This window comes from Megalobrama amblycephala, linkage group LG5, assembly GCF_018812025.1.
Source record: "Megalobrama amblycephala isolate DHTTF-2021 linkage group LG5, ASM1881202v1, whole genome shotgun sequence".
Taxonomy (NCBI): Eukaryota; Metazoa; Chordata; class Actinopteri; order Cypriniformes; family Xenocyprididae; genus Megalobrama; species Megalobrama amblycephala.
The window spans coordinates 28814033-28837490 of NC_063048.1; the positions used below are offsets into that span (position 1 = coordinate 28814033).

General features: G+C 40.1%; 1 protein-coding gene across 4 annotated transcripts in view; it reads right to left on the reverse strand.

Annotated features, from left to right (window-relative positions):
• Positions 1–23458, reverse strand: part of otx2b (orthodenticle homeobox 2b) — an 83450-nt gene that overhangs the window by 49384 nt on the left and 10608 nt on the right. The gene's annotated exons all lie outside the window — the stretch shown is intronic.

The following is a 23458-nucleotide window of genomic DNA, read 5'->3' on the forward strand; positions in this document are numbered from 1 at the left end:
AATAAAAACATCCATGCTTCTGAAGCTGAAAATACAGAATTATTTTAGACGAATATGCTTGCACTCTGTCACTGACTAGATCTATTTAAAATAATGTAGGCCACTTTTTACTGGTAACGTAAGACTTGTGGCATTATCAAGACCCTTAAATATTCCCCCATTGCATTAATATACATTATATTCAACATTATATAAAGTGATTTAATGAAGACACTAAAACTCTGTAAACTTTTTTAAAATTTTTCTCACATAGTAATTTTCAGATTGGGTGAACTATACACAATACATATTGTTGCATTTTTGTATTGCGATATATTGTGACACGATAAATTGTTACACTCCTAATTAAAATACAATAAAAAAGACTTCCAGAGACATTAAAAATGTAATTACTATGTCAATGAAACATGGCCAACTATTTTGTTCTCTTGTCAGCTGGCTAATGTTAGATGAGTCAAGTGGAATCTAACTGTAAGCTACTGAGAATTAATGGAAAAGAGGGAAAAAGTCTTGCTGTTTTCTTTTCAATTTCAGTATACGTGATACAGAACAGTTGATGAGAACATGTTCAAATCACACGTGTGTTGACTATAACACATAGTGAATGAAACCCATAGCGCTGTGTGATTTACTTCCACTTCCAATATGATTCAGGCAGGCGAGGTCCCCAGTGCCCTGAGCTCCTTATTTAATGCAAATGACTGTCATTTAGAATCCAGTGCATTTCTCATGGCAGCACATTGCCTAATCAATGTGAAGAGCCGTGTAAAAAAAAAACATTGGATCTTTGTAATAGTTGTTTTTGACCGAGTCAAGTGTGGCTGCTAGAAGTAATCTTAACCTGAGATTCAATTATGAGTGCCTGACTAAGCAAAAGCAGAAGGAAGGCTTGATCGAAACAAAGGTGTGTGTGTGTGGCTGTCATATAGCAGGGTGCTGAAAAAGGCAACTTTTTTGGGGGGGGGGAATGTTGCAAGGCAAATACAAACTCACATCACCCATCTTAAGCACTAAACACTAGGCCAAGTCTCAGGTGCACAAAAACAACAACAAATCAAAACAAAAAAAAACACGTTTACATAGGTAACACTTTATTTTACAATGTCAGTTACATATGTTACATGTAGTTACTATAGTAGTAACTATTAATTATGCATAATTACATGCAACTAATCCTAACCCTATAGTAAGTATATTTAGTTACTTAATATTCCTCAGTACTTAAATGTATAATTACACTGTAACAAAGACACCTTAAAATAAAGTGTAACCCACTTTCTTTTAGGGTGCCCATTACAGTGTAATTATACATTTTAATTTAAAATACTAATTACCTACAGTATATGTACTTACTATAGGGTTAGGATTAGGGTGTGGTTTGGGTTAGATGCATGTAATTATGCATAATTTACAGTAATTACTAGTAACTACATGTAACATGTAACAAGAACTGTAAAATAAAGTGTTATCAAAAACATTTTAAAGTCGCCTTGAAATCAAAACTGACAATTCTTATTTTTAATGTAATTTTGCAGTATTTATTATAAATGATTTATTCATGCACATAATTTTTTCCCCAATTCATGAGCTCTGTCACTCACATGAGATCAAAGCAAATCACACAATCCAATCGATTCTCAATGTACAAAATCAAGTTTTACATCCTACATTTTTTCTTGTTTGTGAAGCCGTTTCACTCTGATATGTTACAATAGAGAAGGAAAGACTATTGCAACTTCTGTTTCATGCCGACTTTAATAATGTTTCTAATCTGTGATCATCACCATACCTTTTTAGCATACACCATTTCAGTGTTTGGGATTAAAAAAAACTGTTTTATGGAACTGGTGTTACTGCCACTGAATTTCTGTATTTCTATTCTTGTCAATATTTGAATATTAATTTGCTATATTTCCTTTTCTGCAGTGGTGGCACAAGATGAGTCTGTTGGCTTCAGGACCCCAGTGACAATTCAGTCAGCTGGTGTCAGATGGCCTTGATCGTGCATGGGTTACGAAGGAGGAATGTGGCAAATTTTAGCTCAAAATCTCATTGTCACCTTTTTAATAACAAGCTCCCTGTCTGTTTCCCAAATGTGGTGTTTGGGGGAAAATAGAATAGCCCGGAAAGGGAGGGTGATTGCGGAACATCCATGACACCATCCTCACACACTCCGGAAATTCATATTTATTGTGTTTGCAAGCTGATAGGCATGGTTAAGCACAGAGCATTCTGATCCATTAGGGAATCATTACATCCATGTCCTTCGTTATATGTGCAGATTTGTCAATCTAAAAATTCTGCATAATGCATAGCGTCAATTAGGATCATCAACAATGCAACAAATGAGTACAGTTCTAATTTCAGCACATCAGAAGAGGTTCAAACCCTTGAGACAAAATGACTTTGAGCTGATCTTTTCTAAAAAGAGAGAGAGAGAGAGAGAGAGAGAGGAAAGGAGATGGGTTGCAATAAAGGAGAGATTGGTGAAAGGACAGCATGAACTGAATAAACATGCTATGAAGTGGATCTTCCTGTCTTTTCCAAGGACATTCGGAGTCTCTCACTGCACTTCTTTCTCTTTTTCTCCTTTCTCATTCTTCCTAAAATACGACAGTAGGCTAATGACAGCAACATAAATACAAAAAAGGCAATTTAGCGTCTTCTTGTAAAACTTCTTTGAAAATAAAGGAATTTTAATTATGGTGCACAATGAAAAAGAAAAAAAGAAGAGGGGGGAGGAGAGAAGAGAGAGAGAAAACACTCACGCACAGTAAACAAAGCTGAAACAATTATCTTCTGGTGACCAGTGTGTGTTTTTAGAACACTCATTTAATCTTTTATTTACTGCGGAGAGAGGAAGAGTGAGGGAGGGAGAAAACATGCATGTTTGAGAGTGGGAGTGAGAGAGAGGAACTGAGAGATAGGAGGGGAGGGGGTGAGAGAGAGGCTAGGGTGAAAAGAACAAGATAACGTGCAAACATTTTGCATATCCTCGCCCTAATATGTAAAAGATGCATTTTTATGAGGCAAATCGTTCAGCTTGTATTGTGTGTGAAAGGTTGTCATTTGTTGTTGAAGGCCGACATTCACCACCCCCAGCGAAACAACTGTGGTTACAGCTCATCAGTGCATGTTAATGAATTGACATTGAACAACTGCGATGGCCTTGGAAACAACATGGTGGAAAGAAATCCCAAAGTCAATCAGTTTGGCACCCCAACTGGCCCTCTGAGACTGAAATGTTGAAATGCTAAAGAAAAAAAAGGTGAACACTTTTGTTTTTAGGTGCTTTCACACTTGGTTCGATTGCTTGGTCTGAACCAGATTTCCCCTGGATCCTGTTCATACCTGTGTTTCTCTGGTCAGAACCACGGTATGCTTGTGTCATCAAAGCAGCAGCTGTTTACCCCTGTTGTCAGGTAACAATGATGCTGGAAAAGGCAGAAAAATGGATAATGTTGCTTGCCACACTTTGGTTTTGTTTTCAAAGTTTCAACACAGAACCGGCACTCATGTCTGTTTGCCGCAAAGGTAGCAAATGATGCAAAGATGGAGGCCATATAGCTTGCAGTGTGTCAGTCCAATTAGAAAAGTGAGTGAGCATAAACACACACACAATCATTATCTATAGCAGGTTCATGTCAACAATTTAGGACAGAATGCTTTGGGAATTCAAAACAGCTTGTCAAAGTGAACTTTCTGTAAAAGTCTGGCTGGTAAATGCCTTAGATCTACCATTGGTCTGTGGTGATTACATAATAAGTAGGTGTGCTCTGGCACTCCACCTTCTTTGACGTGGAAATCCTCTCTAGTTCATTTCTTTTAAGTCAAGTCCATTGAGGTCAGACACAAGTAAAAATGTGAACACACTGGAGAGCTGCTTTATAGTAGAAATTGAAGTTGCAGTTCTAATTGAGAGACCCTTACACTGTTTACATGTATAATACTGTAAAGCTGCTTGCTTTAAAGCAATCTATTGTATAAAGTGCTAAATAAATAAACGTGACATGACTTGATTGGAGTGCCGAAACACAGAGGTCGTGCAAACACATTGCTAGGATGCTTTCTTAATTGCTGTTTTTTTTTTCCCCCATCGCTGTTTATTTTGTTGTTGAGGGAAAAGTACATGCACATATTTATTAATTCATCTAAACACCGCTCCCAGCAGTGAGGGCAGTGTTGGGATGTTTGCTACCAGCATCTACCCCTCCAAATTTCAAACTTCTTTTTATCCTTAAAAAGCCCCGATATACTCAAGGCAAAGTTCTTTTTCATTCTTCATTTAGGGGTAAAACAAAGTTTGAAATATGTGGTCAATGATATACAATTAGCAAACCTCTAACGCCACAAACTCTGCTGAGAGCGCTGTTCAGATGAATATGTAAATATGTGCTGCCTGCTGTCCTCTCAATAATTACATAATTACCTATTACGTAATTGCCACGGACCAATGGTAGTACGAAGGTGTTTACCAGCCGGAGCGAACTTTTGCGGAAAGTTCGCTTTGGCAAGCTGTTTCGAACTCCTAAAACGAACACCAAACAAACTTCATTTTGGCCTGATTTTGTTTGAAATTATGTCACATCAGTTCGTTCTTCGATTTCGCTTGAACTATATCGAATCCTTAAGTGAAGAACAATTGTATAAAGTGCTAAATAAATAAACGTGACATGACTTGATTGGAGTGCCGAAACACAGAGGTCGTGCAAACACATTGCTAGGATGCTTTCTTAATTGCTGTTTTTTTTTTCCCCCATCGCTGTTTATTTTGTTGTTGAGGGAAAAGTACATGCACATATTTATTAATTCATCTAAACACCGCTCCCAGCAGTGAGGGCAGTGTTGGGATGTTTGCTACCAGCATCTACCCCTCCAAATTTCAAACTTCTTTTTATCCTTAAAAAGCCCCGATATACTCAAGGCAAAGTTCTTTTTCATTCTTCATTTAGGGGTAAAACAAAGTTTGAAATATGTGGTCAATGATATACAATTAGCAAACCTCTAACGCCACAAACTCTGCTGAGAGCGCTGTTCAGATGAATATGTAAATATGTGCTGCCTGCTGTCCTCTCAATAATTACATAATTACCTATTACGTAATTGCCACGGACCAATGGTAGTACGAAGGTGTTTACCAGCCGGAGCGAACTTTTGCGGAAAGTTCGCTTTGGCAAGCTGTTTCGAACTCCTAAAACGAACACCAAACAAACTTCATTTTGGCCTGATTTTGTTTGAAATTATGTCACATCAGTTCGTTCTTCGATTTCGCTTGAACTATATCGAATCCTTAAGTGAAGAACAACAAAGAACTTTGCAACGAATATATCAGGGCCTTTAGTTTCCACCAGTCAGATTACCCAGCAAAAAATGCAGCATTGGTGGTCGTCAGCGTATGTTAGGATGACCTCACTAGGCATCAAAGCTAACATGACTTTCTTGGTCAGACAAGAAAGATTATGCTAGGCAACCAGATACACTAGCTCAGTTTTTCAGGTGAATAGTATGGCTATGCCAGTTCACCAGCCATACCAGCAACTATTTCATCAGGCTTCTTAAATTGTGAGACTACTCTGTCAAAAAGTTACACCAAAAATAACAAGCTGGTCAACAAGATTTTGGTGGTAAACAGTAGCTATGCTGGTCTGCCAGCTACAGCAGTAGCAGGTTCCAGTGGACTAAAATCTGATGCTCATTTTGAATAATGCTCTAACATCAAACTACTAGTATAACCAAAGCTGTCTTTTCTTTTCCTTTCCTTTGGATGTTGGATACTGGTTCAAATTCCCCTCATGGATTAGGAAAATATAATTGATGCATGTCTAGTACCTGCACAACACACTGCACTTCCAGTCCAGCACAAATACAGTGGGAACAAGCTGCAATGGTGTGGAAGTGATGCGAGAGGCACTCAAAAGGCTATTACGCGTGTAGGCCGCCTCTGAATGACATATGGTGATTAAACTAAGTGGATGTCCAGCGGGAGACCGGTGTATAAGAAACTTAATTAAAGCTATCACTGTCAACTGCCAAACGAGCTTATTGACACGTCGGCCTGTGCTGCTACACCGGTTCACGTAGATCTTTATCGGTCTTTACTCAAAGCGTTCCTGGCTGGCGTCTGCTGGTTTCTCTTTTAGGGTGTTAAATACGGAGCAAGGCGTCAGTGTTATCCTTCTTGTGCCCCTTTCACCAACTTACGTGTGTGTTCGTTCATTGTGATTGGTGGGGCAAGATAGCAGAGAGGGGCCACAAAGCTCCATTTGCAATGAGCAGGAGAAGGAGAGGTGAGGGAGAAAATTCCATAGGATTAATTTTCTTCAAGGCGCCCCCACACCCCCTCTTGCAGTCCCTAGCCACCCCCGACCGTAACTTCAGCTGTGCAGCCCGGTGTTAAAAGGCCCAGAGGAATACCGTCTTTGTCATCCCGTCGATTTGGGGGGAAGAATAAGAGAAGTTTAATCCCCATTGTCCGTGGGTCTGGTCGGGAGGGGGGCTGGCGGCTGTAAGATGATCCAACCGGCCTCGCTAATCCCCCCATACCCAATGGAACCTCCCCCCCCCACACACCTCAACAATGGCACAGTCCTAACTGGGAGTCAGACCCCAATGTGCACATTCTATAGAGGAAAATGAAGTGAAGTAAAAAGTTGCCACAACAGAGAGAATGAAGTGCGGGATGGAAGGACAGAGGGCGGAGAAGGCTAAAGGAGGTGTGGGTGGCAGAATACCTTGTGTCCCTCGGAAAGCTGTTGTTGCTCTTTTGTGGGCTCCTTGGCAACAGGGTATGCTGCAAGACTCCCTCAAAACCTTAGTATTCATCTCCCAAATAAGACTCAAGAACAAGGGCAAAGAGGGGGCCTTCTTCAGGAACCAACATACTCCCCAAATTATCAAAAAAAAAATCACATCATCTTTGGAGAAATCTAGGTCTTTACCTCCATCATAATTATAGAGGACATTACAACAGTCACTGTCATGATCGCAAGTATTAGAATCTTCAGAGTTGGAAGACCTCCTTCTAGGCAATTTTTTTGCTGAAAGTCAACAAAGAGAAGGTTAATACTGTTTGCAGGGAGTGGTAGGTGTTTCCATCTTAATGTTTATCTAATATATATAAAAAGTTAAGCTTGCATTTCTGTGGCTCTCTATGTGGTAGGCAGTGATTGGAAAAGGTTGAAAGACAAGGGTAGGCCAGAGAACACTTCTTTAACAGGCAAAGAAAAAGAACATGAGTGATTTGAGACCAGGAGACTGGGGGGAACTTGGATGACTTGTAGACCTTCAGGGTAAATATGATGTTACTGCCTAGTAGTGACTCCATCGCTTGGAACATAGGGTATCCAAACTCTGATGAGGTACAGATCTGATGAGGTACAGTTGAGAGAGAAAGAGGCACTGTGAGGGTAGGGTTAGCATGGGAGAGAGTGAAAGAGAGAGAAAAGGAAAGAGCCAGGAGACAGCCGTTTAAAATTCAGTTTCCTGGGAGTGAAGAGGCTAATCCTGCCTCCGTAATTCCCTGCAGCAGAAGCAAACCCCCATCCATCCATCCCTCCCTCCCTCCCCATCATCATCACTTCTCTCCTCTCTCACTGACTCTACCCTATCTCTTTATTCCTCTGTCTCTAACATTCTCTCTCGCTGTCTTTCGCACTGTCTCACTATTTCTCCGCTTAATCTCTCGCCGTCTCTCTCCCTCTCTTTCCCCCATCTCTCACTTTCTCCCTCTCTCTTTCTCTCTCTGAGTGACAGTACAATGCCCAGACCCTCACATGCTTATCTAACTCTAGCAGATGGTCGACTTGGATCAATGCACACATGCCACGATCAATGGCTGCGATAAAAAGCGGCGGGGATGGTACTTGTTCCCCCTCTCTTTCTCTCTACCCATTTCCCTCCCTTCATGCCCATCGTGCTGCCCGGCCTGATTGTCTCTCCCTTTTCCACATCTGCATCTGGACCAGCACCCAGTGAGGGGAGGCCTCGGAGACTAGGGTGCTTCCAGTCCTTAGGGGCTGCCTGCTGCTATTGCCTGCTGACTTTTGTCCTCTAGTATTTCTCTGCATCCCTTTTCTCTCACCCCTTTCTTCTTCTTTCCAGTCGTCTTCTAGGTCCTGACTGAGCCCAATCCCCGATTCGCTATCAGAGTTGGACTCATCATGAGACTGCTGTTCTACATCTTCGTTCCCATCTCTTTCACACCTGCCCACCTGCCATTGCAGCTGTATTTGTTTATAACACAAGTTGCAGGCATCCATGACATGTTCTCAGAAATGTGTTGCACATTCTAGGTGATCGTCGAGCTCCCCTACAAAACCTATTAACCTAACTTTACATATACCCCACACTGCATGGCCCCACCTTCTTTATCTCGAAAATCTGACCTGTTTCAGTTATTCTCCACACATCCAGAACTTTACCATTTTAAATGTTGATTGTAACATCATTGGACTACTAAAAAATCTTAAGAGATATTTCAGTAGGTGTTTATAGAACAAACTATAAATCTTATATTAAAAGACATCAAGAACGTTTGACTTTATTTTGTTTAATGTCTGCATCTTCGTTCAGAGTCCTCTAAAGTGGTGCACAGACATTTTCAAACTACCCATCAATCTCTGACCACATAAAAATTGTTCAGCACATTTGGATTACCTAAGCAACAAAACCAAACACACATTTTTGAATGATACACAGACGTCTGCACCTACAATACAATACTATTCCATCTAGATTCAAAAAAGTGACCTTGGTTGCCCTTATTTATAGTCTCAAGGGCTTCTAATACATCACTCCTTTGAGCATATTCCCAAATTCACAGTCACAAGTTGCCTTTACTTTCAACTTTTAAAGCACACTGTTCAAAGTTTACCAGCATAAGCTGCCTCCTCTCCTCTTATGGAGATTTTTAATTGGGCATTGGTGATGTAATGTGCCTCATAATAAGCCCATTAAGCTGTCTTTTTTTCTGCATAGATAGAGAGCGTTGTGGCAGTGTGGACACCTCTGCTATTTATACTGCTCAAATCCTCATGAATATTTACACCGAACAGTGATGGCAAAGAGAGTAGGCAGGCACCCTGACAAATAGCTCTCATGGGGAGGATTTCACTCTTCCAGGAGACACACTTGCTCTGAAACTTATATTTTCTATCAGGAATGCACCTCTTCACATGGTTTGGATACTTGCAGCAAAAGCAATTAATTCTTCCATTACACTTTACTAACTAGGATGGGAAAAGTAATGCATTAGTTTAACTAATTTTCCCCTTGAGAAAATCTATCTGTATATGCATCTATCTCATATGTGGACCCGGGTGAGACTCAAATCACAATTTTGAAGTCTTGATGACTTGACTTGGTAAATATTAGAATACTTGAGACTTCACTTTGATTTTGTTGCAATTACTTATTACTTGGACTTGAGCTGATGACTCAAGACAAGTAATTTTCACAGAAAACACAAATCTTCGACCTAGATGCTCTTTTGATGGGCACATCCAACATTTTTTTTTCTTGGTAAAGCATCAAATATGCAGAAAAAAGGGTTTGGTCTGCGTCATTGAAAACAGTCTACTGACAAAATCCAGACGTTTCAACTTTCTATCAATAATTATTCTAAAAGAAACCCAAACCTTCTCAAAATTATAGCTGTTGTCCATCCATCCATCCATCCATCCACAGTTTGATGAGGTGTTGGCTATACACATTTACATTCTGATGTTTTGCTATGTTAAGGGCTGTTTCCATAAAAACGAACTAAAATATCAATATTACATTGAGTGAGTGAGTGAATGAACTTTCTAGATAACAATTATTTATGTAATTAGGAATTACTTCAGCATCATGTCTGCCGACCTGGAGAAGTGAGGGCTGTCATGCCACCGAGTTGACCAAAAGCCTTGTTAAGGCTGTGTAAATTTATTTAATATGGATTAGAAGTTGACGCAAACACAAATGCGGTCTGTGTGTGTGCTACGGCAGCAGGGCAGTCATGAGGCCTGGCCATGGTGTCTAATCCTTGTTTAGGGTGTAGTGAGGCACAGCAGATTAGGTAGCCTGCTCCTCATGCCACCCACAGTTACAGACATCACATTCTCTGAGTTTGTATATCTCTTGCCCTCTATCTCCCTCTTTTTGTCTCTTTAACACACACCAGAAAATTTTCAATTTCTTAACAGGGCTTATAGATCATAGAAAAACACTGAAACAGAAAACATTTTACAAAAGAACACAAATCAACAGAAACTGAATTGATTTCTAGTGTTCCGGAACTTGACTTAATTAAAGTGGGAATAATTGAGCACACTTCAGTTGAAACAAGGGATTTCAGTGGTGTGTTATCAAATTTTGGTTGGAAAAAAAGGCATTCTTGCGATGTTAAAATTGGTGTGCAATGAAATAAAGACACTAACAACTAAACTAAACACTATTGCAATTTAAGTGGGGTTTAGAGTGAATATAAAGTATACTGAACATACGCTTTGGTTAGAAATGTTCCAGTTTATTTAAAATTTACATCTAACAAAATTGTGGAAAATTTATGTTGAAAATAAGAAAAAAAAAAACATTTTGGTAAAAAAAATAGATCTAGTTCTTATAAAGAAAAAAAAAAATGTGTCAAGATATTTTCCACTGCTGATTTAACAGCATGCTACAATGTTTTTTTTTTTTTTTTTTTTACTTATGTCAATGACATTCTATTAATATTTAAAAGTTAAACAATAAATAATAATGTTTTAATTTAAGGCATCATTAATGTTACATATTTTGTCATTTAAAATAAGTTAATGCATATGTGCGTGTGGTATTAAATTGCTGGTCACAGGGCCCATTTAGCAATTGTCACATGACCCAAAACCTGAGGGATCCATGCTGAACTTCCATAAAGCAACACACAACTCCTAACTCACTTAATCCTACTTAATTTTAATGCAAAAAATGCACAAGTGCCAGGAAGAATATATGCGGAGTACACTGCCTCAGTTTTGCCCATCTATAATAAAACGGCCTAGACGCTAAGCTTTATTGATCTTACAACTTGATAAAGTGATTAAGAGAGCTCATGGGGTCCTTTTAAACACATCCCACTTATAGATTACAGGCTATGCTTCGCTACCCCTGAGTGATAGTCAGTTTAAGAGAAAAAAAAAGTATGTTGGTGACTTTGGTGACTATATACCTGTTGGCTAGGTCTGGAGATGTTTAGTGGTATATGCGCGCACACATGAGTAGATGTGTGCACTCATGGATCTCATCTTGTGTGCTTGTGCCTCAGTACACGTGACTGTTTACATTGGATAGAGTTGAAATTCTCAAACCAACATGATGCATGTGAAAAGGATAATTTGTTGGCAAACCACCTCCACTACATTGACATCACACAGATCTTATGGAGGTAGCATAATGGGTTTAGTCTGCTGAGGGCTACAGAGAATCACACACACTCTTTCCCCATCCAAATTTTCCACTCATTTACCAACACCTACGTTCTGTGGGTGGGCAGACATAGCTGAGAGACACAACTGTGACCACCCGGAAGCTGTTCGAGTCATGTGACAGTTAAACTCTTTTTAAAGATGTTTATTTTATACATAGTTAAAAAAAAAAAACATGTCTGTCGTTTTGCTCTGGAATATTTTTTTAAGGATTTCCTCTGGCAGGAATATAAAACAGAATGACAAACATTTCTATTTGTATCTGTTTCAGATATACACATTCATTTAATATAAATCAATGAAGTTATAGTTATATTTATAATGCCTCTAAATTAGTATTAGAATATTGATCAATTTAAAACCAACCTGAATGGTCTTTATCAAGCTAGCAAAATTTTCACTGGAATACATATATTTACACACACTATATGTGTCTGTATGACTCTAGGCTTATTAAAACCTGCATGTGAGGAATAAATATATTTTCTTTTTTGTACAGTATGTAAGGCGGCAGCAAAGTCACTGGAAAATAATCAAGTTGACATAGGCGCCACCTCTCTCCAACAGTTCTGAAAATGCTCTAAATATGAAGTACGACACACGTGTGTGTGGCCACAGCAGTGATGGATGTGAGATGTGGAGGGGAGTGGTATTCTTAAAAGCCCTGGAGTGAGTCCAAAATAAGGCATTAAAAACAGACCCTGTACATAGTGCTGACTCACCTCACTAACCTCACAGCCCTGCTAATGCCAAAGACAAATTAGTAAAGACCTGATGGAAAACTTTGTGAAAAGAGTTCGCAAATATTGTCAATTCTCTGTGAAGGACAAGTTTGTCTATGTACTTCAAAATATGCAATGCATGATCAAAAGAGGAAAATAAACACATTTATGTGTGTTCAAAGCTAACATAGTGAGTATTCATACATTGCACAATATACTGTGTAATGTATGAAGTCAACATATAAGATGCAACATATATATTCAGAGCATCTTATATGTTGACTTCCTTAATTTACCCATACATTTCAAGGGTTGTAACAAGTTCCTCTTACGTCTACAGGAAGAATCTCCTTGCAAAAGCAACTTCTATGTTTATTGTGACTCAATAACACTATTTTGTCATCAAAAATCTAATCTAAACGAAATCTAAAATTTTTTAACATTATGTCAACACTAAAATAAGTTGTGTTGTGTCACTATGGATGAAATATTAAATACAATTACATACAATATTACTAATAATCTAGGAGCAAAAAATCCTAATAAAAAGAAGACCTCAAATAAAAGGTCTGTGTACCTTTTTGACCATTTAATTTTCTATTTGGAAAGAAAAACCAGGAAAGGAAAAGACAGCTCATTTTTGTTGTTTTGTTTTGTTTAACAAAATTATTTTCTATTTGTGGTTAACAAATAGGTTTATGGCTTCAATATTTCATTCGCACATCCAGGTGGCACAGAAACGGACCTTGCATCTGATTGGGCAAAACATCCCGTCTTCTGTACAGCATTAATTTGAGTCATTACTGCACTGCTAATGTGTTTACACTTTAATAAAATCTATCCTAAACCAGAATTATTCATTTATTAACCATGAATGCACCAAGGAGATTTTTTTTTTTTTCAATAAGGGCCTATTTATCACACATAGCTATTGTTGACTTAAAAAGAGGTGGAATACAGTGAATACAGTTGTATACTGTTATATGTTTAAAGTTCTTTTTTTTTCCTTTTGAATTTTGAAAGCTGTAGACCCTATTAATTATATTTTCATGGAAAAGAGTGACGACCAGTATAGTGTAAAAACATTATTTTGTGTTTCATGAAAGAATGAAAGTCATACGGGTTTAGAAAGACATGAGGGTAAGTAAATAATGACAGAATTTTACTTTTTCTTTAGGTGAACTATCCCTTTAAGTCACTGCAGACTTAAAGATTAAAAAGTGGACCTTACATCTTAATAAATGTACATGCAGTCACAGTGGTGTGGGTAACTAAACACAAGACAGCCCTGATGCCTGACAGTGATTGATGTTTATATATGGACTGCATCAATAAGTTTCTGAAGGGCTGCAGGTAGCATTGGTCTGAGCTGCTAGGGGTCTGTTTAATTGAAACCTGTCGGCTTTTTTCCTTTCCCCCGCGTGCCTCGCCTCATTCAGCAACGCTCACTCTCCACTCTCGCTCCCAGCATCTCCCTGCCTTTTGTTCCTCAGACCTACCACCAGCCTGTTTATTTTCCTTCTCAAATTAATTTAGCAGAAAGTAATTAAATCTTTGCTTCAACAACCAGCCGCACATAAGTAAATGCAGCGTGATGAAAGGTGTGTGGAGGGAGGCAGCCGAAAATCAAGAGAAACTGGTGCCAAATGACTGCTGGAGGCTAAATATAATACTAAAGGTTGGAGTCGTAGGGGTTAGGGCTCCTTAATAAAGGAACTGCACAAGATTGCAAAAAAACAAGTACAGGTCACATTGTTGTAGGCACAGGTTGTGGTCGGACTGATGGTTTGGGGTTTGTGTTTGTTTGTGTGTATATACAGTCAGCATTGTTTCAACCCATGGAGTCATAATGCATTTGGCAGCTAGTGTGTGCAAGAAATTAGTTTTTATTAAAGTTCTTTGTTTAATAACAGCTGGTCATAATAACAAGCAAAGAAAAAAAATGAGACATGTTGATTACAATGTTATTTTAAATAAAAGATATTTCGCCATAAAAATGATTTCCTTAAAATGATACTGACACTATAATTGCATTACATGAACTTTAAAAGTTTGATTCATTCACAGTAAAGCCATACACACTTTACCTGAAAAATCTGGACTAATAAGACTAACTTTTTTAAATCCAGTCATGTTAATCCATCTTATTTTTAACCTTCTGTTTGTGCTCTCTGTGTGTGCCCTCTTTGTCGCTTCCTCACATCGTTTTTCTTTGCTAAGTTGAAGAGCCAATCACAGTGATCTCTCTCATCGATGCCAATTCAACATACTCAAAAGTGTGACCAATGGATGTCCGACTAGTGTGGAAAAAAAGAGCAAAAACTGGGTCGACAGACACTCGACGATGACCCGACATTAGCTGACACCGGATCGTCGGCTTGGTGTGTTATGGCCTTAATGAATCGCAAGTATTGCACATTCACAGAAAATAGCTTACTTATGCATTGAAAAACAAGGTGAATAGGAATCTCTGCAACTACAAATTTCATTCGAGGGTGAAAAAATCCCACAAGATGGTGAATTTGCTGTGTTGACCAACAGAAAGCTGCTTAAATTGAAAGAGATGTAAGCAGCATTGCATGCATCACTACACTCTAAAAAACGCTGGGTTAAAAACAACCCAAGTTGGGTTGAACATGGACAAACCCAGCAACGCAAAAGCGGTTGCGTAAATTGTTTTAATTTCCAACCTATTTTGGGTTAATTTTAAGCCAGCCATATAGTAACTTTTAAACAATAGGTTGGTTAAGTAAAACTGCCCAGCACTTTGGCCAAAAATATAACCCAACCGCTGGGTTAAAACAACCCAGTCGCCAGGTTTGTCCATTTTTAACCCAACTTGGGTTGTTTTTAATGCAGTATTTTTTAGAGTATACATTGACAATTGACAGTGGACCTTTTTTGCCTACAAAATGTGCCCCTTCACCTTCATTACAATTAGCATACAAGCCTCTGCACATGCTTCGAAAGACAGTGTCGTGTATTTAATCCTTAAAATTTTTCACAAATTTAATTATATTTGTATCATGAACAGTATACTTTGACAGTGAGATTGGACTGTAGGTCATCTACACCTCAAAACCCGCTGTAGCTCAAGTATACATGTAAACAGTGTTGGCTGCACGATTTTCTTCTGTGGAACATAAAAGAAGATATTCTGAGAAATGTCTCAGTGATTTTTGTCCATACATTGGAAATCAATTGGTTACCAAAACTGTTTGGTTACCAACAACTTTACAAATATCTTCTTTTGTGATTCACTGAGGAAATAAACGCATAAAGGTTTAGAACACCCATGAGGGTTAGTAAAAGATGACAGAATTTTTATTTTTGGATGAACATTTTTCTTCTAGAAGGTCTATTGTTTGTGCCTTGCAAAGGTGACTAGGGTCCAGTCATTAGTAGACATCTAGAGGTTCAATGAGAAGCTGTCTTGGTGGGTCTGAGGCATGAGTTTAGAGGTCTCGCTCGAGTTCAACAAGTGTCTTTGAACTGCACTGTGGCGTTGATTCGGACAGCCACGGCAGGTATTTGCACAGCAAATATTTTAATCCCCAACTAATCACTTGGTTAGACCCCGCGTGTTAAGGGGGAGGGAGCTCGAGGAGGGTGTTAGCATGTTAGCTGGTGGCCTGGCACATTCCTCCTGTCAATGACGCCTTTGTTCTAAGGGGATTGTGGGAAGAGTCAAACATGGTGACCCCCGGAGAGGCACCCTGCAAAGGTACCACCCTTCTCTCCTCCCATATCCCACCCCTAAACGCATGTCAGCAGCCTAACGGACCTGCATGTGTTTCTGCATAACGGCGCCATTGGTCATGTGATATGTTGATGAACAAATTATCTTAAAATACATAGCCTGTCAATAGAGTCATTTATTAGCACCTGGTTCTTAGTGCTAGATTGGATGGAACAAACCACTGCAACACCAAGCACCTGATTCAGCTTATTAAAAAGCTAAGAACTCCATCTCATTTTCTCCTCCAAATTCAAAATCGTCCGACATCATTGTTTTACCTTATTTGTAAAGGCCGTTTGACTTAGTCTTTGCATGGTAGCTTTGTAAACACTTGCTTGGTACTTCCGCCTTTGTCATGCTTGACCTTTCCAACGTGATTATGTAATGTGTGGCGTATCGCAGAGCTAGTGCAAGATGAGCATTTGTGTTTAAAAAGTATATATTTTTTATTATTTTTTAGAAAATGACCGATTGTTTCGTTAGATAAGACCCTTATTTCTCGTCTAGGATTGTGTAGAACCCTTTGAAGTTGCATTTCAACTGGAATTTCTGATCTTCAACCTACTGTATCCTGGTGAAGTCCACTATATGGAGAAAAATCCTGGAATGTTTTCCTCAAAAACCTTAATTTTTTTTTGACTGAAGAAAGAAAGACAAATATCTTGGATGACATGGAGGTGAGTAATTTATCAGGAAATTTTAATTCTGAAGTGAACTGATCCTTTAATCAGAAGATTTATTTTTCCTGTGTTTTACACACCTGCACATGTATGCTAACATGTAATGTAGAAACTTTGACAAGAGTCAAGTGGCTTTAGCACTTTTTCAAGTACTACAGAAATTCAGACTTTCTAAGTTGGATGGAATGCAGCATATAAGAAACTGGAGATAGAAAGGAGAAAGAGGACAGAAATTCCATGTAAAATGTAGTGAACAATCTCCAAGAAAGATGAAAATCAAAGATATTTCCTCCAAAAAGAAACAATTTGTCAGTAGAAATTAAGATAGAATAGTGTGAACTGAGTAATGATACCATTAAAAAAATAATAAGAAGAGATATTAAGGCAAAAGAGTCTCCATTTGCACCTCATTGAGACCAGGAAGAATATGCCAGAGCTGGGTGCCAGATCACAGCCCACTAACTGATGGAGAGGCCCATGTAGACAGCACTGTGGCAGTAGATATGCTTCTGAGAGAGGTTTAAAGAGTGGAACTGATTGTGCATGTCTCATTCGAGCTCTTCACAGCCCTTGCCCAGGGGGCTTGGCTTTCAAAGCTGGGTGACGTGAGTGTGCGCACACACACACACACACACACACACACACACACTGAGAAAGAAACACACTCCATTGACAAAGCTCCTTGCTCTCTTTCTCTCAAATATATGAGCACACAATTAATTTCATAGAGGTAGTCCAAAAATGTGCTCATGATTCTTACTTCCTCCACTGGTCCTTCCTGTTTCCTGTTCTATGCAAATGCTTTAGTATGCTTTGGATCAGTGGTTCCCAACACGGTACCAAAACTGACAACAAAACAAATATCTCCTTAAAGTCGTGATGTAACAGAAGCAATGACAGATCCTTTCTTCTGTATTTTGACGTACATCCAAGTTATCGAAAAGAAAAAAATGTAGGGTCAATTGGTTGTTGACTGAATGGAGTTAGATCTTAAAGAGTTAGTTCACCCAAAAATGAAATTTCTGTCATTTATTACTCACCCTCATGTCGTTCCACACCCGTAAGACCTTCGTTCATCTTCGGAACACAAACTAAGGTATTTTTAATGCAATCCGAGGGTTTCTGAACCACACATAGGCAGCAACATCATTGCACCATTTGAGGTCCAGAAGACATTGTTAAAATAGTCCAATACTTCACTTCAGTGGATCAACCTTAATGTTATGAAGCAACGAGAATACATTTTTTGTGCGCAATAACAACGACTTCATTCAACAATTTATTCTTTTCCCTGTCAGTCTCCTATGCTACTGATGTAGTAAGCACAGTGCAGTGCTTCCGTGTTGTACGTCAGAACACCGGCTCATTATTGGCCAGCTCCTGCATCAGCATCACACGCATACGTTGTGGTTCTCACATGTACAGCGTTGGCCAATACTGAGCTGGCGTTCGAACGTAAACACAGAAACGCTGCACTGCGTTCAATAAGTCAACAGCATATGGGACATATAATAATATAATTATAATATATAATATAATATAATATAAATCACATTTTTCATATATATTATGCTTATGTATTTTATGATTGTTCTCAATCTCTATTTAGACAAAGTTCTTGATGAATTCTTTTTTTAAGAATATTTGGCATAATTGGGTCTGGATCAGGGAACTTAGTAAAAAAAATCCATGTGCTATGAAATAAATGGAAATGTGCCTGATTTTAATGTACAACACCACTGTAAACTGTACAGACGAGAGAGTCAGAGAATCGGAAAGAGTGAGAGCGGGGCTCTGGATTGAGATCTCTGGCCCGTCCCCTGCTGACACTCATGCAGGCAGATCACAGGCTCATCATGTCGCCTGTGTTTGCCCAGAGCCTCCTTCATCAAATGACACGTTTGCCACACGTTTATCTTTATCAGATCTGCCGAGAACCAGAGATGAGAGACGGTGAGGGGGAGTGGAGGATGAGAGCTATTGCCTCTCTCGCACTCTCTCTTTGTACCCGCCATCGCCTGGGGGCCAATTACCTTCTCCTCTGACAGGAGCCCCCCTCCCCTCCTTTCTACCACTCTCCCTCGCTCTCCTGAGCTACAACTCCAGCAACATCTGCCCCTGAATATGCAATCAGCTTGTCAAGGAATCAAGGAAACATATATACATACAAATGTAGTGGCAGGTGTAAAGCTAATATTTACTGACATCAGATCTGTCCGTACTTACTCGCCTTTCATCTGAAGCTGGAGGAAGAGACCTGAGCACTGCCAGCTGACACCCTACCAGGACTGCTATTCTGATCCTGATGTCAAAAACATCAAAACCATCTTGCCCTCTATCCTCTTATGGCTGTACTATATTATCAAAAAACAAGAAGCTAGTTTACCATTTAAAGTCGGCATGAAACGGAAGTTGCAATAATTCTTCCTTATTGTGACGTATATACAAGTGAAACAGCTTCTGGAATTAGAAAAATGTAGGGAGGAATTTGATTTTCGTCCTTTAGGAATTGACTGGATCATGGGAAGTTGGGTGTTGCCAACTAAATGGACGCAGATCTGAATGCCAGTTTGCAGTCAGTTGTGGAGGATATTTGGTCGAAACATACGTCATGAAGAGAACAGATGCTGTTTCGAGGGGGAGGGGAAGTTATAACATATTTGATTAAAGATTACGAGGATATATGAATTTTAAAAAAAATAATGTGCACAGATAAATAATTTATAATAAGCACTGCAATATTCTGTAAAAATAAAGAAGTCAATTTTGATTTCATGGCAACTTTAAAATATTGTAATACTGCTAAGGTGAGCATCACCATTACTATTTTTCATACTTTTTGGCTTAGTTTAATATTAGAGTTATTAAACTAAGCCAAAAAGTATTATGTGCCCTTGAAGATGTGTTTATTTGAAACAGCAGAAAGCAAGCCTATCGTGAATATTAATGAATGATTTTGCTATTTTTAAATTTTAATTTATTTTAATTTACATGATGTATTTCAATGATTTTAAAAGTGCAATGTACGGAACATCTTATAGACAAAATGTGTAAAGATAAAGCAACCTGTGAAAGGTTAGTGATTTTCTAAAGTAAACATTTTTGTTAGAAACCATGTTGTAACGAGGCTGGACTCTGGCAGGGATCCATATGCAAATCTTTTATTAAACGTGAGCGTGGTCGTACAGGCAGGGTCAAATAGGAACAAACAGGTACAGCAAGGGACAGGCAGAGACGTGGTCAGGATACAGGAAGTAGATCAGGGCAGGCAGATATCGTTCACAGAACAGCAGACAAGGCAAGGGTCAGGACAGGCAGCACAGGATCGTAGACGGTAGACAACAGGTTCAGTAACAGACAGGCAGACAGGAAAGTAATGCTCGGAAATGTAACACAAGGTAAACAAGACTTCGCAAAGAGGTGGTGTGTGTGTGAGTCTTTTATAGTCCAGGTAATGAGCTACAGCTGTATGTGGCAATTGGTGATTGGTGTGGAATGTGAGCATGTGACTGGCAGGGAGGATTATGGGAATTGGAGTCCAGGAACTGACAGGAACTGACGGTGATTGTGACATAACGCCCCCCTCCCGGAAGGCGCGTCCTGTGGGTGGGTGCCTTGGAGATCTGCTGGTAGTTCAGGAGGTACGGAGGTCTCCAAGGCAGGACCAGGGACTCTAGGTGTCCTGGCGGGTCAGGTGCCACGGGCAGCCGCGGTGGGTCAAGAGTGTCGGGAAGCCACGACGGGTCAGGTGGCTTGGGCAGCCACAGCAGGTCAGGTGGCTCGGGCGGCCACGGCAGGTCAGGTGGCTCGGGCAGCCACGGCGGGTCAGGAGTGTCGGGAATCCACGGCGGGTCAGAAGTGTCGGGAAGCCACAGCAGGTCAGGTGGCTCGGGCAGCCACGGCAGGTCAGGTGACTCGGGCAGCCATGGCGGGTCAGGTGCTGTGGACGGCCCTGGCAATTCAGGGGCCATTGGTGACCGTGGCAGTCCAGAGTCCATAGACGGCCCTATCGGGCCTGTAAACCCACCCACAGGTTCCCTACCCACCAGTTCCTGAGCCACCAGTTCCCCAACCACAGGTATATGCCCCCCCCCCCTAAAATTTTCTTGGGGAATTCAATGGTGGAAGTGACAGGCTCGTGGGCTAGGAGCTTGGCTGGTGCCGGCAGGGCAAGGAGCTTGGTTGGCGCCGGTAGGGCAAGACGCTTGGACGGCGCTGGCAGGGTACGGAGCCTGGGTTCTGGGGCGGACTCAATGGCTGGAACGACCCCTATGTTCACAGACACCGAAGGGGCGGCCATCTTGCCCGTGGGCACTGGTGAAACGGCCATCTTGTCCATCGCATCCAGAGAGCTTGAGTGCGTAGCAACTGGCGAGCTTGAGCGCGTTGCAACCGGCGAGCTTGAGCATGTTGCAACCGGCGAACTTGCGTGCAAAGCATCCAGCGAGCTTGAGTGCGAAGCGGCTGGCTGGCTTGAGTGCGAAGCGGCTGGCTGGCTTGAGTGCGAAGCGGCCGGCAGGCTTGAGAGCGAAGAGGCCGGCGGGCTTGAGAGCGAAGCAGCCAGCGGGCTTGAGAGCGAAGCAGCCAGTGGGGTTGAGAGCGAGGCGGCCAGCGGAGGCTTAGAAATGCCAGCCGCTCGTGCTGAAGTCAGCGGTGGATCAGCCACACTGGAACGCAACCCTCTCCGCTCCCGGACAGATCCAGAGACGTGACGTGATTCTAGACGATCGCCGAAGACTTGACCTGGCTCTGGAAGATCAGCGAAGACGTGGCATTGCTCTAGAAGATCAGCGGAGACGTGACTTGGCTCTGGAAGATCAGCGAAGACGTGACATTGCTCTAGGAGATCTGCGGAGATGTGACGTGATGTTGTTGTGGCCGCCATCTTGTGAATCTTCTCTTTAGCGGCAACCATTACGTGATTCACCGAGGTGTCGTGTTCCTCCGCGACACCCACAGTAAAGCTAAAGCCACTCAGTTGTAATGCCAGATCTATATATTGTTTTAGAGTCCCATCAGGATCATGCAGTGGCATGAGGGAACTGAGCGGATCAGAAAGTCCTCCGCGAAAGAATATCATGAGACATACAGTGTCAAAGGTTGTTAAATGTGCCAGTCCAATAAAGTCCTCTACATAATCCTCTATCGTTCTGTCTCCTTGACGGAGACACATTAACTGGACAGATGGACTCATATTAGCTGAGACAGGAACACTCACGAAAGCTGCTGGATCTCGGTGAGGCGAAGTCTTCTGTAATGAGGCTGGACTCTGGCAGGGATCCATATCCAAAGCTTTTATTAAACGTGAGCGTGGTCGTACAGGCAGGGTCAAATAGGAACAAACAGGTACAGCAAGGGACAGGCAGAGACGTGGGTCAGGATACAGGTGGTAGATCAGGGCAGGCAGATATCGTTCACAGAACACCAGATAAGGCAAGGGTCAGGACAGGCAGCACAGGATCGTAGACAGTAGACAACAGGTTCAGTAACAGACAGACAGGCAGGCAGACAGGAAAGTAATGCTTGGAAATGTAACACAAGGTAAACAAGACTTCGCAAAGAGGTGGTGTGTGTGTGAGTCTTTTAATGAGCTACAGCTGTATGTGGCAATTGGTGATTGGTGTGGAATGTGAGCATGTGACTGGCAGGGAGGATTATGGGAATTGGAGTCCAGGAACTGACAGGAACTGACGGTGATCGTGACACATGTATAGTATGAGTGATAAAAATCCTAACCCACTCCAACCCTAATCAAACAAAACAGTGGACCACGACAGCTAGAGTTGCCCAGCCCTCCATTAGTACATAACTCATCATTTGTGCTGAATTATATCTCAAATTGTGCGGACAGTTGAGTTGAAAAATTCACTTAGCCTTGTATTGATATTGAATTGTATTGAAGTCCTATCTAGAGACCAGAATATCAGAAACTAGGGTTGGGCTCTTTTAACTTTGACAAGTAAGCAATCACTTAGTCCCCACCAAAAAAACACCTTAGCAACCACCTTCTAACTGCATAGCAACACCTTAAGTACTGATTAAAGTCAGTATTATACAGTAATTCTAACCCTTTTGAAAATAATATAATGGTTCTTCATATCAGTAGTAATATCATTTTTAACATACTTGAGTTGACTATATTGTTATTTGGAGATTTAAAAAGTCCTTCATGTCACATTATGTGTTCTTCTGATCAGTGTGTTGAGTATTATCTATTAATAGTTGATAAGGGAAGCCCTCCAGGGTTCTTTGAGACTCCAATATATAGAAGTTTTTCTGGGGGAAAAACATAGAACTTGATAAAGGTCTTCTTCTGGCATCACATGAACTATAAAAAGTCTTTCAAGGAACTTAAAGTTCTCAGTATTAATTTAATTTCTGCACAGTTTTATTTTGATGAGAATATTTAAATTTAGTGAATATTTCATCATGTCATATTAATAGATTTTAGTCAATTTTACTGAGACAAAAAGTGCAAAAAGAAAGTGCAAGAAAGTGCAAAATGTAACCAAATATTCCAACATATATATATATATATTATTAATAATATATATATATATATATATATATATATATATATACATATATATATATATAAAATTATATATTAATTTAATATGTATCATCATTTAACAAAAACTATGTGAGAAATGTCCTAGTTGTGAAAACCTGAGCCCCTGAAAAAAACATAATATTCATGTGTATTCACAATATGACTTACATATTCTGAATTAAACGTAATTTAATTTCTGCATTTGTCATGAACTGACGTTCACTCACTATTCAAGTGGGTTAAGCCACAATATTATTGACTATCTTTGGATTATCTGAAATAATCAAATTCTTTCTAGATTTTTTCATTCAAAATAGTGCATTGTT